The 17,559-nt window shown below is 46.6% G+C and overlaps 1 long non-coding RNA gene across 2 annotated transcripts in view; it reads left to right on the forward strand.

Moving 5' to 3' along the window:
* The window catches only part of LOC146009509 (uncharacterized), an 82,892-nt gene that overhangs the window by 17,977 nt on the left and 47,356 nt on the right, over positions 1–17,559 (forward strand). For both annotated transcript variants that reach the window (XR_014444682.1, XR_014444681.1), the window contains exon 2: positions 10,950–11,079. This is a non-coding gene — a long non-coding RNA (uncharacterized LOC146009509). The remainder of the gene's footprint in view (positions 1–10,949; positions 11,080–17,559) is intronic.

Consider the following 17,559-nt stretch of genomic DNA (forward strand, 5'->3'; position numbering starts at 1 on the left):
GATAGTAGTGGGGGGATAGTAGTGGGGGGACAGTAGTGGGGGATAGTAGTGGGGGGGTAGTAGAGGGGGATAGTAGTGGGGGGGATAGTAGTGGGGGGATAGTAGTGAGGGGATAGTAGTGGGGGGATAGTAGTGGGGGACAGTAGTGGGCTAGAGAAGTATAAAAGCAGATCTTCCGCAAAAGCAGAAAATGTAACTGTATCCGTACCAAATTTTTATGCCTCTCCAGTCTGACATTGATTTGAAACCGCGTAACATGGGGTCTATGGTAAAAATAAAAACGAGAGGGGATCACGGGCATCCTTCTCTTGTCTCTCTGTGAAATGAAATAGTCGGGGAGTTTAGGGAGTTTATAGTAATAAATGCTCTGGGGCCCTTGTACAACATATTGAAAATATGAATAAATTCAGTACCAAAGTCCTGGTGTGGGAAATCCCGAATCAGGTGAGACTAGGATATCCTGGCAAACGCTTTATCTGACCAAGTCATCATTCTCCGTCATTAGCTGCGTCTGTGTTATAGCTGCTGTAAACGTACAAATATTATTTACCGAATATCTGATCCAAACAAAGCCCGTCTGGGAGAATAAGCTGTAGTCCTGATATAGTAAGGATATGGGCCTGTAGGAAGAGACTTCAATATCTGGTTTGGGGATCAATATAATTCTGGCATCATTAAAGCTCCCAGGTACAGGGTTTCCCTTGAGTATAGACTTATAAAGGGTCTGTACGGTGGATAACATTTTGTAATAGGTTGCGGAACAACCGTCTGGGCCTGGAGATTTTCCCTAGCTAGGGAGGGAATAACGGTAGTCATTTCCAGTTCTGATATGGGAGCTATTAGTCGTTCCTTATTGGTAGGTAATAATTTCTGGAGATTTGCCTGCCTCAACAACAGCTCCCAATCCTGGGGGTCTTCAGGTGATTTGGCGTATATGGATTTAAAGTTTTCATGAATGGCCTGTTCTATTTCGTTTGGGTCTGTTGTAATCTTACCAGTATTCAGTTTTATTGAAGTTATGTGTTTAAAATCCCTATCTGCCCGCGTCATGGTAGCCAACTGTTTCCCTTATTTATTGCCCCACCTGAAATATTTATTCCTCTGGAAATTGATGTCAATTTGGGCCTTTTCTGTACACAACACATCGTATAAAGATTGATATTCTGTTCAGTGGGGACCCTCAACAGTGTGGAGTAGGTGTCTTTAGCTTTCTCACTAGCTTGCATAAGCCTGGGGCGAAGCTTCTTCCTTTGGTGACTAACATATGAGATAATGTGCCTCCTCAGGACCGGTTTTAAAGCCTGCCACAGCAAATTAATACCCTGACTATGTTCCCGGTTGTCAGTTACATAGTTATGAGAAGATTGAGTCATGTGTCTTTTAAAGTGATGTGTTTTAAAGGGTGATGAATCCTCCGTGGGTCTATTAAGCAGGGCCAGCGCTAGCCCTTCATCAGGTCCTGCAAAACAGGGAGGCGCCGGGCTGGAGAGGCGCACTCTCTGTTCTGCCGACCCTGATGATGTGCGCTGCAGCTCTCAGCCGCGCTGCGCCTGTCAATCTTCATGGCAGCAGCATTAGTCAGAGCGGCTGTCCTCACCCAGCACAGATCGGATCACTGTTATTGATCCGATCTGTGGCTCTGCAGTCTGCAGCACTCCTTGCTCCCGAGTCCTTGCTGCCCTGACTGACAGCCGGCGCCGCCTAGGCTGTCCAATGGTATTTGATGAAGCAGCCTGCAGCTCAGTGACTGGCTGAGCGTGATTGCTGCACAGCAAGGAAAAAGGAGGCAGGATTCAGCCTCAGCTAATATGAGAGAGAAAGAGAGCGCGAGAGAGAGCGAGCGCAAGAGAGTTTGCGTGCGAGAGAGAGAGTGCGCGTGCGAGAGAACGAGAGAGAGAGCGAGAGAGCGAGAGAGGAACCTGCAGGCTCTCTCTCCTTTCCTGCCTGCTTGAACACGAGTAAGGCAAACTGTACTTTAGTTTAACCCCTTCCCGACATTTGACGTACATTTACGTCATGGTCGGGATGTACTTCCCGACACATGGCATAAATGTACGTCATGCCATTAAACTGTCACCGCGTCTATAGACGCGGTGACAGAGGGACGATGTCTGCTGTCCCTGACAGCAGACATCTTCCCTCATTGCCCAGGGGGGGCAGCGATGCCCCCACCCATCGGCGATCGCTGTGATTGGCTCTTCAATGTGAACAGCCAATTACAGCGTTTTCTATGTACCGGCGAATAACGTTCGCCGGTGACACAGGGATCGGTGGTGATTGGTGCTGTTAAGTACAGCACCAATCACCACCGGGTGTAAGGGTGTCACTGGTGGTCACCCCACCTCACCCCACCTGCCCCCAAAGGCTGTGATTGGTCCGTCGGACCGACGGACCAATCACAGCCATTTCACCTCAAATGAAATAACGGAGACAGCCCTGCAGCCGCCATTCCGGTCAGGAACAGCGTGCAGAGCGGTCTCCGTGCCCATCTGTGCCCTATACTGACCTGATCAGCATTGGTGGCATCCGTGCTGCCAGCTCCTGCCAGCTCCTGCTGTGACTTCCTGGTGCTTGTGCTGTTGGTGCTGCTGCTGCTGCAGCAGCGTCGTTGTGTCAGAGATTTATAATTGTGTGATATAATTTTGTATCTGCTGCCCCCTGCTGCCCCCCTTTTGTGCTGATCAGTGTAAACTAACTGATCAGCATTTTTTTTTTGGGGTGCAGGTTTTTTTTTTTTGGTACTCTTTACCTAGAAGGGCGCCAACGATCAAAATCGTGGTCATCGCGGGTAAAAATCGCGGTGATCGCGGTCATCGCGGGCATCGCGGGTAAAATTGGATGGTCGCGATGCCCGCGATGACCGCGATCACCGCGATTTTCCCATAGGGAACAATGTTAAAAAAGCTGATTGACCGCGATTTCACTGTTAAATGGCTCAATTGACCCGATTTGGCCATATTAACCCTGAATTAGGCCCAATTAACCCTTAAATGTCCCCCCCAATTTTTGACGCCACCCCACGATCCACGCCAACCCGAAGCGTGGCGAGCGCAGCGAGCCCGCGAGGGGCGGCGGTACGCGTCCTACGACCTTTTCATGCCCTACTATCCACGTCGGCGTGGAGTTGAGAATAGAATAGTGTGGCGAGCGCAGCGAGCCACCGAGCCCGAAGCGTGGCGAGCGCAGCGAGCCCCGCGAGGGGACGCGGAGACCTTCACAGTTATACGCGTCCCCTCGCGGGCTTCACAGGTGTCCGCGTGGCCACGGACACCTGTGAAGCCCGCGAGGGGACGCGTTTACCTGTGAAGGTATCCGCGTCCCCTCGCGGGGCTCGCTGCGCTCGCCACGCTTCGGGCTCGGTGGCTCGCTGCGCTCGCCACACTATTCTATTCTCAACTCCACGCCGACGTGGATAGTAGGGCATGAAAAGGTCGGAGGACGCGTACCGCCGCCCCTCGCGGGCTCGCTGCGCTCGCCACGCTTCGGGTTGGCGTGGATGGTGGGGTGGCGTAAAAAATTTTGGGGGACATATAAGGGTTAATGGGCTCTGTGGCCCATTTAACATTGATTTCTATGGGCAAATCGGGTGGATTGAGGCATTTAACACTAAAATCGGGTCCATCGCGGCTTTTAACATTGCTTCCTATGGGAAATCGGGAGCATCGCGTCGCGGGCATCGCGGGTACGTTTATGGCCGGCCGCGACGCGACCGACGCGATTTTTCAGGTTTAACATGGTTTTCAATGGGAAAATCGCGGGCATCGCGTCGGTCGCGTCGCGGGCAGGCATAAATGTACCCGCGATGCCCGCGACGGGCGCCGTACTAAGTAAAGAGTACCTTTTTTTTTAATATATACCCTGTCAGGTTGCACCCACAGCTGTGTGCCTGCTGCCCCTCATTGCTAATCAGTGTTGCATCACTGATCAGCAGTTTTTTTTTTTTGAGGGTGCTGTGGGGGTTTTTTTTAAATTTTTTTTTACACCCACGGTGATTTTGTGGGTGTCCTGTGGCCGCAGAGCGCTGATCAGTGACGTAAATCACTGATCAGCATTTTTTATCTATTTTTTTTTTGGATCAAATTCCTGTTGTCTTTGACTCATCAGAAGTTTTTTTAAATTTTTTTTTTTTGGAGGGGGCTGTGGAGTCTTTTTTTTATTTTTTTTTACACCCACGGTGCTTTTGTGGGTGTCCTGTGCCCGCTGAGCGCTGATCAGTGACGTACATCACTGATCAGCATTTTTGATCTAATTTTTTTTTTTTGGATCAAATTCCTGTTGTCTTTGACTCATCAGAAGTTTTTTTAAATTTTTTTTTTTTTTGGAGGGTGCTGTGGAGTCTTTTTTTTTAAATTTTTTTTTACACTCACGGTGCTTTTGTGGGTGTCCTGTGCCCGCTGAGCGCTGATCAGTGACGGACGTTACTGACCAACATCTGTGCTCAATTTTTGGCGCAGGAGCTTTTTTTTTTTCTTTTAACTTACACGTGTTAAAGCACTACATACACACTACATACCCCCCGTGTTGAAATAAAGTTTGTACCCCCCCCCTACACTATACACGCCTACACAAAAATAATAAAAATGTCCCAATCATCGCAAAGACTGTTTTCAGCGGAGGAGGCATATGCCCTTATTGCCTCTGACACTGACACAGCCAGTAATGCAAGCGATGAATTTGCATTCGCCTTAAACTCCTCTTCCTCCTCTAGTGATGAGGGACCCCCTCAAAGACGCCCCCGTAGAGCAGCTGAGACCCCCCCCCCCAATGATTGATCTCGTATGGACCCCACCACCAGACAATTTTGAGCCCCAGGTTCCTGAGTTTTTGGCCAACCCAGGAATCCAATTTGATACTACAGGCCTCAAAGAAATTGACTTTTTCAAAGTCTTTTTCTCTGATGATTTTATAAATTTAATGGTGGACCAAAGTAATTTATATGCCCAGCAGTTTATTGCTCAAAACCCCACGTCATCATTTGCTAGGTGGACCCCTGTAGATGCAGTAGAGATGATGACGTTTTGGGGTCTGGTGTTACACATGGGCATAGTTAAAAAGCCAGAAATTAGGCAATATTGGAGTACAGATGTTCTGTACAGCACCCCACTTCATCGTATGGCCATGACCCGGACTCGTTTTGAGACGATCCTTAAATTTTTGCATTACAACGATAATGCACAGTGCCCACCCAGAGATGATCCCACCTTTGACCGGCTATTCAAAGTCAGGCCGGTCATTGATCATTTCAGCGCCAAATTTGCTGAGATGTACATCCCCCAAAAATTAATTTGTGTAGACGAGTCACTTATACATTTTAAAGGAAGGGTTAAATTCCGCCAGTACCTTCCCAATAAGAGGGCAAGGTATGGCATAAAAATGTATAAGCTGTGCGAAAGTACCTCATGGTACACCCACAGGTTTAGGGTATATGAAGGGAAGGACACAAGAATTGAACCGCCAGAATGCCCCCCCTCCCTCGTAGGTGTTAGTGGAAAGATTGTCTGGGATTTAGTGCACCCCTTCCTGGATAAGGGTTATCACCTCTATGTGGATAACTTTTACACCAGCATCCCCCTGTTTAAGGCCCTTGGTTCAAGAGGTACAGCAGCTTGCGGTACTGTGCGCAAGAACCAAAGAGGCCTCCCAAAAACGCACGTTGCCCAATTACTGAGAAAGGGTGAAAGCAGGGGAATATGCACCGAAAATATGTTGTTGGTCAAATATAAGGACAAGAGGGATGTCCTTATACTGACAACAATTCACGGAGACAGTACCACCTCCGTCCCTGTACGAGGTACCAGTACCCACACCTCAAAACCTATTTGTATCCTAGATTACAATAAGAACATGGGCGGAGTGGATCTTTCAGATCAGGTACTGAAGCCGTACAGTGCCCTGCGGAAAACAAAAATCTGGTACAAGAAGCTGGCCGTGTATATCATCCAGATGGCACTGTATAACGCTTACGTGCTATTCCGTTCTACCGGCCAGAGGGGGACATTTATGCACTTTCAAGAGGAAGTCATAAAGGGCCTAATATTTGGGAACCAGCAGGCAGAGGGCCCCAGTACTTCTAGTACTGGCCCCAGTACTTCTAGTACTGGCCCCCATATTGTATCAGGGCAGCATTTTCCTAACGAAATCCCCTCCACTGGAAAAAAGGGCAGGACACAAAAAAGGTGCAAAGTTTGCTATAAAAAGGGAATAAGAAAGCAAACTATTTTCCACTGTGAAACTTGCCCCGGCAAACCCGGCCTATGTATGAAGGAGTGCTTTAAAATATACCACACATCTATGGATTATTAGGTTCATCATTTCACCGTGCTTCGGGGGTCTTGCTAATGCGACATAGCACCCACCATTCATTCCACCAGAATCTGTGCTGCAAAATCCAAATATCACTCCTTCCCTTCTGAGTCCTGCCATGCACCCAAATGGTATTTTTTGGTCACATATGAGGCCTTGCCGTACTCGGGAGAAATTGGGGCACAGATTTTGGGGTGCTTTGTCTCCTTCATTCCTTGTGAAAATGAAAAATTTTGAGCCAGAACTGCATTTTTGTGTAAAAAATGTAATTTTTCATTTTCACAGCCCAGTTGTACCAAAATTGGTGAAACCCCTGGGGGTTTGAAATGTACACTATACCCCTAGATGAATTCCCTGAGGGGTGTAGTTTGCAAAATGGGGTCACTTGTGGGGGGGGTTCCACTGTATTGGTGCTTCGGGGGTCTTGCTAATGCGACATAGCACCCACCATTCATTCCACCAGAATCTGTGCTGCAAAATCCAAATATCACTCCTTCCCTTCTGAGTCCTGCCATTTTTTGGTCACATATGAGGCATTGCCGTACTCGGGAGAAATTGGGGCACAGATTTTGGGGTGCTTTGTCTCCTTCATTCCTTGTGAAAATGAAAAATTTTGAGCCAGAACTGAATTTTTGTGTAAAAAAATGTAATTTTTCATTTTCACAGCCCAGTTGTACCAAAATTGGTGAAACCCCTGGGGGTTTGAAATGTACACTATACCCCTAGATGAATTCCCTGAGGGGTGTAGTTTGCAAAATGGGGTCACTTGTGGGGGGGTTCCACTGTATTGGTGCTTCGGGGGTCTTGCTAATGCGACATAGCACCCACCATTCATTCCACCAGAATGTGTGCTGCAAAATCCAAATATCACTCCTTCCCTTCTGAGTCCTGCCATGCACCCAAATGGTATTTTTTGGTCACATATGAGGCATTGCCGTACTCGGGAGAAATTGCGGCACAGATTTTGGGGTGCTTTGTCTCCTTCATTCCTTGTGAAAATTAAAAATTTTGAGCCAGAACTGCATTTTTGTGTAAAAAAATGTAATTTTTCATTTTCACAGCCCAGTTGTACCAAAATTGGTGAAACCCCTGGGGGTTTGAAATGTACACTATACCCCTAGATGAATTCCCTGAGGGGTGTAGTTTGCAAAATGGGGTCACTTGTGGGGGGGTTCCTAACTTTTAGCATCTTATGGGCCTAGAAACCTACATGGTGCCTAAAAAATAATCTCATAAAAAGGAGGCTCCAAAATCAAGTAGGTGCTCCTTCTATTATGAAGCCTGTGGTTTGGTCAACGTGCACACTAGGGCCACATATAGGATATTTATGAAAACAAAAGAATTGGGGGAATCTATTTTTAGTCACATTTCTCTAGTAAAATCTACTGTGTTCCTTAGAAAAATGAAAAACCTACCCTTTGAAAAAGGCGTTTGATCGCCGAAACGGCCCGTCAGGGTGCTACTCGTGGATGGGACACTTTTGTGCTGCTACCACTTTAGATATGTGGATAAAAGATAGCTGCTGTCTGCCAGTGTGATGAGTATCATGACCCTTTATTAAATTTTCTTCTTATTTCATCATTTGAAGTGTTGGATGTGCTGGTCTGTTCAGGTGCATTGGACTTTTGGTTTGCTGCATTTGTTTACGTGAATATACTTAATCCTGACCTGGCACACAAATTCGGTTAAGGAATGGTGTGCGTTCCCTACAAGCAACATATATATATATATATATATATATATATATATATATATATATATATATATATATATATATATATATATATATATATATATATATATATATATATATAAAGACCAAAAAGACTCACTCTCCAGACTCTTTGATGCAAAATAAAAAGCTGTGTATTTGTATTCACATAGACATCATAGTATAAAGAAGGGTACTCTTCTTTATACTTTATACTATGATGTCTATGTGAATACAAATACACAGCTTTTTATTTTGCATCAAAGAGTCTGGAGAGTGAGTCTTTTTGGTCTTTATATACATGGACTTTGTTTCTTGTAAGGAAAGTTCTGGACATCACCCCAGCGGTTGCATATTTTGTATGGAGTGCGATCTTATTGCATATATATATATATATATATATATAGGTACAGGGCGATGCCGGCACTCCAGTCCTCTTGCGTCTTAGGTGCCTGGTGCCTTCGCTGAGCGGGCAGCTGCGCTGGACGCTGGATGCAGGCGGGGGGTATAGCGCGGCACTCAGGGCGGAATGAAATCAAACAACAGGAGCCATACCTTGCGGTTGACGTTTCAGCCTTTCGGCTTTTATCAAATGTTAGCTGTTTTGATAAAAGCCGAAAGGCTGAAACGTCAACCGCAAGGTATGGCTCCTGTTGTTTGATTTCATTCCGCCCTGAGTGCCGCGCTATACCCCCCGCCTATATATATATATATATATATATATATATCGGTACTTCCTCATCTTTGTGGCCACCGCTTACGCTACGGAACTTATGTATGTATGTTAGCATCATCGTCCTTTCGCAGGCTCTCTTCGGCTCGGTGGCTTGCTCGTCACCACTTTACTATAGGTAATAGATGGTGGCGTGGACACGTAACTGGCATAGTGGTGGCCACAAAGATGAGGAAGTACATATATATCTATATGCGTGTATATATATCTATATATGGGGTGTGCGTGTGTCTGTCCTATTCATGGGATAGATGAATGCGGCTATGTGTGCGTATATATCAAGCTCGTCTCCGTTGTATCTATCTATCTATCTATCTATCCCACACCTGGATTAAAAAAATTGGAGTAAAAAAATATTGTTTAAAGATGGTTAAAACAGACTACCTAATTGTAGTGTTCTTTGTTATGCTTTTCATATTAAACCTGGCACCTCATTGCTCACTCTATCACTTCCTCCTTAAAGTAAGCGGCACTACTACTGTGGGCACGGTGTATAAGGGGTATTACTGTGTAGCCTAACATGAAAAAGGGGTACTACTGTGTGTGAATATGTGGTGTATTGTGAATAAGATGTGCTACTGTGTGGTGTAATATGGTACGTGGGTACTATTGTGTGGCCATGCTCCTTGTAAAATAGAGCTAATTTTTTGTTGCGTGCGCCGAAAGCATTTGAGGGCGCACATTTATATTTTGCAGGAGGGCGCCAAACACCCTAGCACCGGCCCTGCTATTAAGTGAAAGATGTCTAAAAGCAGTGATAAGCGAAGAGGGGCACCACTGCGGGTGTTACCTCCTGTGCCAGCACCCAGGGCATCCAAGTGTGGGGATCGACCGTCACATTCAGATCTCTGCCAATACAATTATCGGTCCCTCTGCCCATTCTTGTAAGTGTGTAAATTCTGTATGACAGAAACAAAATCTGCATTTGGGCTGGGGATAGGGGGGGGGGGGAGGATGACAAGCGGAGGTGTATTTTTCACCCTCCAAGATAACCTTCAAAACCAAAAATCTACCCTCCGGGTCCGTCCATTCTTGTGTGACCTCGTACGAGAGATGTTTATATCAGTACCCCTCTTGATTTAGATGAGTAGGGGGCGATTTAAAATCTTTCAACCAATTATCCCTCAGGGTCTTCCACCTTCCAATGAGATTCCTGAAGAAACACCACATCAGGTGTAAAGGTTCTCAGATGTCTAAGATTTTTTTTCCTCTTCACCGGTATGTTTAACCCCTCTACATACCACAACAACAGTATAATATTAGCTTTGGTTCTCCAGGTGCTCCCTGTCCTAACGGTGGATGCCATTTCTAGGCATATCAATTTTGAACAAAAATGGTCTAAGAATTTCCCTCCCGTCCCAGCCCCCGGGAGAGGAAATACCATAGAGAATGGTCTGAACAAATACCAAAAACAATATTACACCATAATGCATTACAATAAATGTTCCTATTATTTGTAGCCACAAAGAGGGACTAACATAGCCCCCATCTTAAAGTGAAAATGAAACAGGTAAGAATAGGATGAGCAAGCCACGTAAGAATCTAAATGTAACCAAGTCCTTGGCAGCAATGGCAATGTATAAACATAACTGTGTGTAGACACTGTAGAACTCTCAGGGGGTTCTAGTAACTTCCCCATTGTTAAATGTATAGCGATAAAGCATAGTTACGGTCACAATGAACAAGAAAGTCCTCAGCCCAATTCCGCTGTAGGGTACTGTGTTTTGGTGACTGCAGGAAGTTTTTTGCAGGTTGGACATCTTCAAAATAGATCGGTTTGTCATTATGGATGATTCTGAGCTTCGCCGGGTATAGCAAAGTGAACCTCATCCCCCCGGTCAAACAATGCCTTGCAGATCGGTGTCAATTCCCTACGATGTGATGAAACCTGAAACGAAAAATCTTGGAAGAGGAGGAGTTTGGAGTCCCCATATAGCATTTCTCTTATCTTCCGATTCCAGGATTCTCAATTTGTCAAGGTAGTTCAGAAATTTGAAAATGACCGGACGGGGTCTCTGATTCGGTGAAGATCTACCCTCCAGGCCAATTCTGTTGGCGTTTCAACTACAATAGGGTCATCTCGTATTTGTATATTTAAGGTTTCGGGCAGCCAGGTAGTCACTAGATGTAGTAGGTCTTTGGGCTTGATGGATTAAGGGACAAATTGTTCCGATTTGTGATATCTTCTCATTTATCCTGCAGCGCTGAGACAGTGGAGGCCTGATCAGTAAGAAGGGCTTTTGCCTCCTGGAGTTCATCTTCCAGTGTGGAAATCCGTCCTTCAGCCTCGTTCAACCTAGTTGAATGTTGTTTCAGCTGACTTACCAGAGAGGTAATCGCTTCTGTAAGAGGGGCCAATTTGGTATCCAGTAGGGGGGAGAGTATGGGCGGGATGTATTAATATACATCGCTGCCCTTCGCCTGCCAGCCGCCGCGATGCTGCTGCATATGTACTAACAAATGCGGCTAGCATTGGGTTGCGGTGACGGAGACCCCCACGATACCTGTGATGTGGTCTGCGGGGGTCTCCATCACATCTCGGCGGCTGGCAGTGTCCCCCTGCGTCTCCTCCTCCCCCCTGAAGCCGGATGTCCTCCCGGCAGTGACACCTGCTGGGGGAGGAGGAGATCAAAGGAGGACGGGAGGGGGGGGGGGGGCGCGGATGGCGGACGGCAATAGAAGCCCATAGGCTTCTATAGGGTATCGCCACCCTCTGGGTGGTGATACCCTGCCAGGCGAAAACGGGGCAGACGGGTAATGTTAAATAAGAAAATGCGGTAAAACCCCCGTTTTACCGCATTTTCCCTTTAGTACATCCCGCCCTATGTTGGATATGTATTTCACCTTCTGAATAGAGGAAATGCTGAATGAGTGTGCGGATGCCATGTCTGCCAAAGGGAATGCGGTGAAGAGGGGGAGCCCACATTTTGTTGTTTATCTTTTGCCTTGTTTTGTTGAGAGGCCTTTTGGGTCCTCTGGGGCCGTGCCACATATTTTTCCATGGTAACTGAAATCAAAGTTTTGAGCAAGCAGGAGAGGTGAGGAACACCATAAGATGGAGGTGAGACAGTGCCCCAACCTGCTTCAAAAGGCGGTGGGGAGCAATTCACAAATGCTGCGAAGAGGGGAGCAGGTAGTTATGGTACCCACACACAAAGGAGTATTGTCCCAGGTCAGTAGGTGGGGAAAAGGCCCCAGAGCTGCCAGGTTGCACATGCTGGGGTGGTACACCAGTACTTGAGCCCTATATCACCGTCCTCCTCAAATCAGGCTACCAGTGTGGTGATCGCAATACAGCCCCACAGAGACCCTCCAACCCCATTTACAAAAAAGGCATTATGGTGTTTGGCATAATACTGTACATAATGGAAATTATGGTGTGTGGCTTAACATGTAATGGACATTATGGTGTAAATTTTTAATGCGCATATAGTGTGTATTTTGGCTCAATCCATGTGGCAAAATATAAATTGTGCCTTAATCTGTGTGGCATAACCCAAATGTTGACTCAATCCATGTGCCATAGTGTAAATGTTTGCTCAGTCGGTGTGAATTTTGGCTCATTCCATGCGGCATAGTGTGAATTTTGGCTCATTCCATGCGGCATAATGTGTAAGAGGCAAGTACAGTATAAGGAGGTTACTATTGTGTTGCATAATTTGTATAAGGGGTATATGTTGTGGTATTTTTTTATGACTGGAGTGCCGCCTCACCCACAAGTATGTTAGGACATCCGACACTCGCAGGATGCAGGGAGATATATTGGCGGGTGCCCTCCAAAGGCGCAATATATGTCCCTGTATCCTGTGAGTGTCGGCATTTGTAATATAAATATATATGCATGCATTAAACTGCACCAGCACTTATTGAAATACATTTGGAGCCTTAGGCGTGCCGCCTACTGTCCTGCAACCACATAGAATGGACTCACCCCTAAGGGAGTAACCCAGATTTGGAAGGAGTGTGGATATATATCATCCGATGCTCTCAGTGCTGGCGATACATGGTCGGCACTGAAGCCCAAAGTCTGCAGCCGCCGCTGGAAGGGAAGTATATTGTATTGTCCCCCTTCTCTGTGCCAGGCCCTTATTGCGCATAATAGGCCCCTGATCATTTTCAGCTCCAGACCCATTTAGACCTTAGAAGAAAAGGAAGAAAAAGTACTCTCTTTTTCTGGGGGCACTGCTTTGAAAAACGTTTTTTAAAACCGAACTTTCATTATTAATTAATCACAAGAATAAAATGGACATACTAAACCTGGGGTAGCCAACCCTAGTCCTCGAGAGCTACCAACAGGGCATGTTTTGCAGGTCTCCTCACAGAATCACAAGTGAGCTAATTAGCTCCATCTGTGGATCTTTTAAAATGTGTCAGTGATTAATGAGTGCAGCTGTGCAGCAGCTAGGTTGTCTGGAAAATGTGAACTGTTGGTAGCTCTCGAGGGCTAGGGTTGGCTACCACTGTAACTAAACATACCAAACATGTAACATAAAAAAGAAAATGATGTGTAGCATTTTAAAGAAATATATAATACACACTCATCAATTGTTTAAAATCGTAAGTGGTGCACAGTTATTGATATAATATTCTCAAAGTGCACTCTAACACAACAAGAACAAGCACTGATCTGTGTTCTTTCTAACAGCAATGTATGCAAGAGTATTCTTTGTATTATCCACTATTAAATATTGAGCAAACAGTAAGTGTTAATCCTCAAACAGATAATTGTGGTGATAATTCAATTAAATTATCACCCTAATTATCTATATGATGATGAGTGTGTAGTATATATTTCTTTAAAACGCTACACATCATCTTCTTTATGTTACGTGTTTGGTATGTTTAGTATGTCCATTTTATTCTTGTGATTAATTAATAATAAAAGTTACGTTTTAAAAACTTTCTGCCCCCAGAAAAAGAGAGTACTTTTCTTCCAGGTACAGTAATTACTCTCAGGAGAGCACCTCCACCGGCCATTATACAAATACAAAAGTACTTACATTGTTTAAATTGTGGATTCTTATATGGATTTCTGTGTATTGTTACCTTCATTTGTGTTAGTAAATTGCAGGTGCAATAAATGTTAGGATGTGCCACCCCGAAAGCAACTCGGTTACACCAACCCAAGGGGAGCCGCGCCCCAAATCCATCTCCAATACTAGCAATTAGTGTAAATTTTTAGGTCTTCCCTTCATTGTGCCCTCAGTTTTCAGTCTGTGGTTACCAGGGACCAAACTGGTGAACTAATCTTCACATCAGGTGGGCGGGGTGCTACTCTAAGTGGAAGGAGTCCCAACCTTCAGGTGTACAGGTGTACACAATGTTAGCTTATGGGGGGGGGGTCTTAGAATGCACACCCGATATCCATGAGGTGCTATCCTGCTGGGACTTGTAGTTCTGCAAAGAAAAACATGTGGTGCAGATGCACACTCCATATTAATAATCAAATCAATCAATAATAGAGGTTCTTCGTATATATTCATTAGCCAAGAAATATTTGCCCACCAACCAGCTTCACGGTGACCTCATTTCTGGTGGGTCCCTAATACTAAGTTTGAATCCGGGGCGCGGAACCCCAAAAAGGCCAGCATAAGCCAGTCACCCCAGGGCATTCACACAATGAATATACCAAGAACCTCTATTATTGACTGATTTGATTAATAATATGGAGTGTGCATCTGTTTTTCCTTACAGGAGCCTACAAGACAAACTCCATGTCACCCAGCATGGACTTACCGGATCCCAGAAGACGAACTAGAAGCCACCCAGCCCAGACTTATAGGAACCTATAACACAAACACCAGGGCTGTCACAACATTCAGTTATTGTTTGGTTCTTACCTGGTTTGTGGCTTCTCCAGTCAGTTCAGCCCTGCTCCATGCTGCAAGGGAGTTCTGTGTGGTCTGAGCTTTGCTAATTGATTACAACACCTGGGTGAGTCCATGCTACCAGACAGCTCTGTGTAACCTGACCATTGCTAATGATTAACACCTGAGTGAGACATGCTCAGCTCTCATTGATTGAGGCACAGGTGATCCAGTTCCTTGTGTTTCCTATAAAAGGCAGTCGCTGGCAGACAGAAGGTGCCAGAGTATAGGTTCACTAACCTGCTCCATCGTTCCCAGTGCTTGATCTGATATCCAGTGTTACCAGTCTATGATTCCGGCTTTTCTCCTGACCATTCTCCTGCCTGCTCCCTGTGTACTACATCTGTGACATCCTATGTATGACCTTGGCTTGTTCTGTGACCATTCTCCTGCCTGCTCCCTGTGTACTACATACGTGACATCCTGTGTATGACCTTGGCTTGTTCTGTGACAATTCTCCTGCCCGCTCCCAGTGTACTACATCCGTGACATCCAGTATATGACCTTGGCTTGTTCTGTGACCATTCTCCTGCCCGCTCCCTGTGTACTACATCCTTGACATCCTGTGTATGACCTTGGCTTGTTCTGTGACCATTCTCCTGCCTGCTCCCTGTGTACTGCATCCGTGACATCCAGTATATGACCTTGGCTTGTTCTGTGACCATTCTCCTGCCCGCTCCCTGTGTACTACATCCGTGACATCCAGTGTATGACCTTGGCTTGTTCTGTGACCATTCTCCTGTCTGCTCCCTGTGTACTACATCCGTGACATCCAGTGTATGACCTTGGCTTGTTCTGTGACCATTCTCCTGCCCGCTCTCTGTGTACTACATCCGTGACATCCTGTGTATGACCTTGGCTTGTTCTGTGACCATTCTCCTGCCCGCTCCCTGTGTACTACATCCGTGACATCCAGTGTATGACCATGGCTTGTTCTGTGACCATTCTCCTGCCTGCTCCCTGTGTACTGCATCCGTGACATCCGATGTATGACCTTGGCTTGTTCTGTGACCATTCTCCTGCCCGCTCTCTGTGTACTACATCCGTGACATCCTGTGTATGACCTTGGCTTGTTCTGTGACCATTCTCCTGCCCGCTCCCTGTGTACTACATCCGTGACATCCAGTGTATGACCTTGGCTTGTTCTGTGACCATTCTCCTGCCTGCTCCCTGTGTCCTACATCCGTGACATCCTGTGTAGGACCATGGCTTGTTCTGTGACCATTCTCCTGCCCGCTCCCTGTGTACTGCATCCGTGACATCCAGTGTATGACCTTGGCTTGTTCTGTGACCATTCTCCTGCCCGCTCCCTGTGTACTACATTTGTGACATCCTGTGTATGACCTTGGCTTGTTCTGTGACCATTCTCCTGCCCGCTCTCTGTGTACTGCATCCGTGACATCCAGTGTATGATCTTTGCTTGTTCTGTGACCATTCTCCTGCCCGCTCCCTGTGTACTACATCCGTGACATCCAGTGTATGACCTTGGCTTGTTCTGTGACCATTCTCCTGCCTGCTCCCTGTGTACTGCATCCGTGACATCCAGTGTATGACCTTGGCTTGTTCTGTGACCATTCTCCTGCCCGCTCCCTGTATACTGCATCCGTGACATCCTGTGTATGACCTTGGCTTGTTCTGTGACCATTCTCCTGCCCGCTCCCTGTGTACTACATCCGTGACATCCTGTGTATGACCTTGGCTTGTTCTGTGACCATTCTCCTGCCCGCTCCCTGTGTACTGCATCCGTGACATCCTGTGTATGACCTTGGCTTGTTCTGTGACCATTCTCCTTCCTGCTCCCTGTGTACTGCATCCGTGACATCCTGTGTATGACCTTGGCTTGTTCTGTGACCATTCTCCTGCCTGCTCCCTGTGCACTGCATCCGTGAAATCCTGTGTATGACCTTGGCTTGTTCTGTGACCATTCTCCTGCCCGCTCCCTGTGCACTGCATCCGTCACATCCTGTGTATGACCTTGGCTTGTTCTGTGACCATCCTCCTGCCCGCTCCCTGTGTACTGCATCCGTGACATCCAGTGTATGACCTTGGCTTGTTCTGTGACCATTCTCCTGCCCGCTCCCTGTGTACTGCATCCTGTGACTCCCAGTGTATGACCTTGGCTTGTTCTGTGACCATTCTCCTGCCTGCTCCCTGTGTACTGCATCCTGTGACTCCCAGTGTATGACCTTGGCTTGTTCTGTGACCATTCTCCTGCCTGCTCCCTGTGTACTACATCCGTGACATCCATTGTATGACCTTGGCTTGTTCTGTGACCATTCTCCTGCCCGCTCCCTGTGTACTGCATCCTGTGACTCCCAGTGTATGACCTTGGCTTGTTCTGTGACCATTCTCCTGCCTGCTCCCTGTGTACTACATCCGTGACATCCTGTGTATGACCTTGGCTTGTTCTGTGACCATTCTCCTGCCCGCTCCCTGTGTACTACATCCGTGACATCCAGTGTATGACCTTGGCTTGTTCTGTGACCATTCTCCTGCCTGCTCCCAGTGTACTACATCTGTGACATCCTGTGTATGACCTTGGCTTGTTCTGTGACCATTCTCCTGCCCGCTTCCTGTGTACTGCATCCGTGTCATCCTGTGTATGACCTTGGCTTGTTCTGTGACCATTCTCCTGCCTGCTCCCTGTGTACTGCATTCGTGACATCCTGTGTATGACCTTGGCTTGTTCTGTGACCATTCTCCTGCCTGCTCCCTGTGTACTGCATTCGTGACATCCAGTGTATGACCTTGGATTGTTCTGTGACCATTCTCCTGCCTGCTCCCTGTGTACTACATCCGTGACATCCTGTGTATGACCTCGGCTTGTTCTGTGACCATTCTCCTGCCTGCTCCCTGTGTACTGCATCCGTGACATCCAGTGTATGACCTTGGCTTGTTCTGTGACCATTCTCCTGCCTGCTCCCTGTGTACTGCATCCTGTGACT

The sequence above is a fragment of the Crinia signifera genome, chromosome 6, assembly GCF_055691185.1.
Source record: "Crinia signifera chromosome 6, ASM5569118v1, whole genome shotgun sequence".
NCBI classification, from domain to species: domain Eukaryota; kingdom Metazoa; phylum Chordata; class Amphibia; order Anura; family Myobatrachidae; genus Crinia; species Crinia signifera.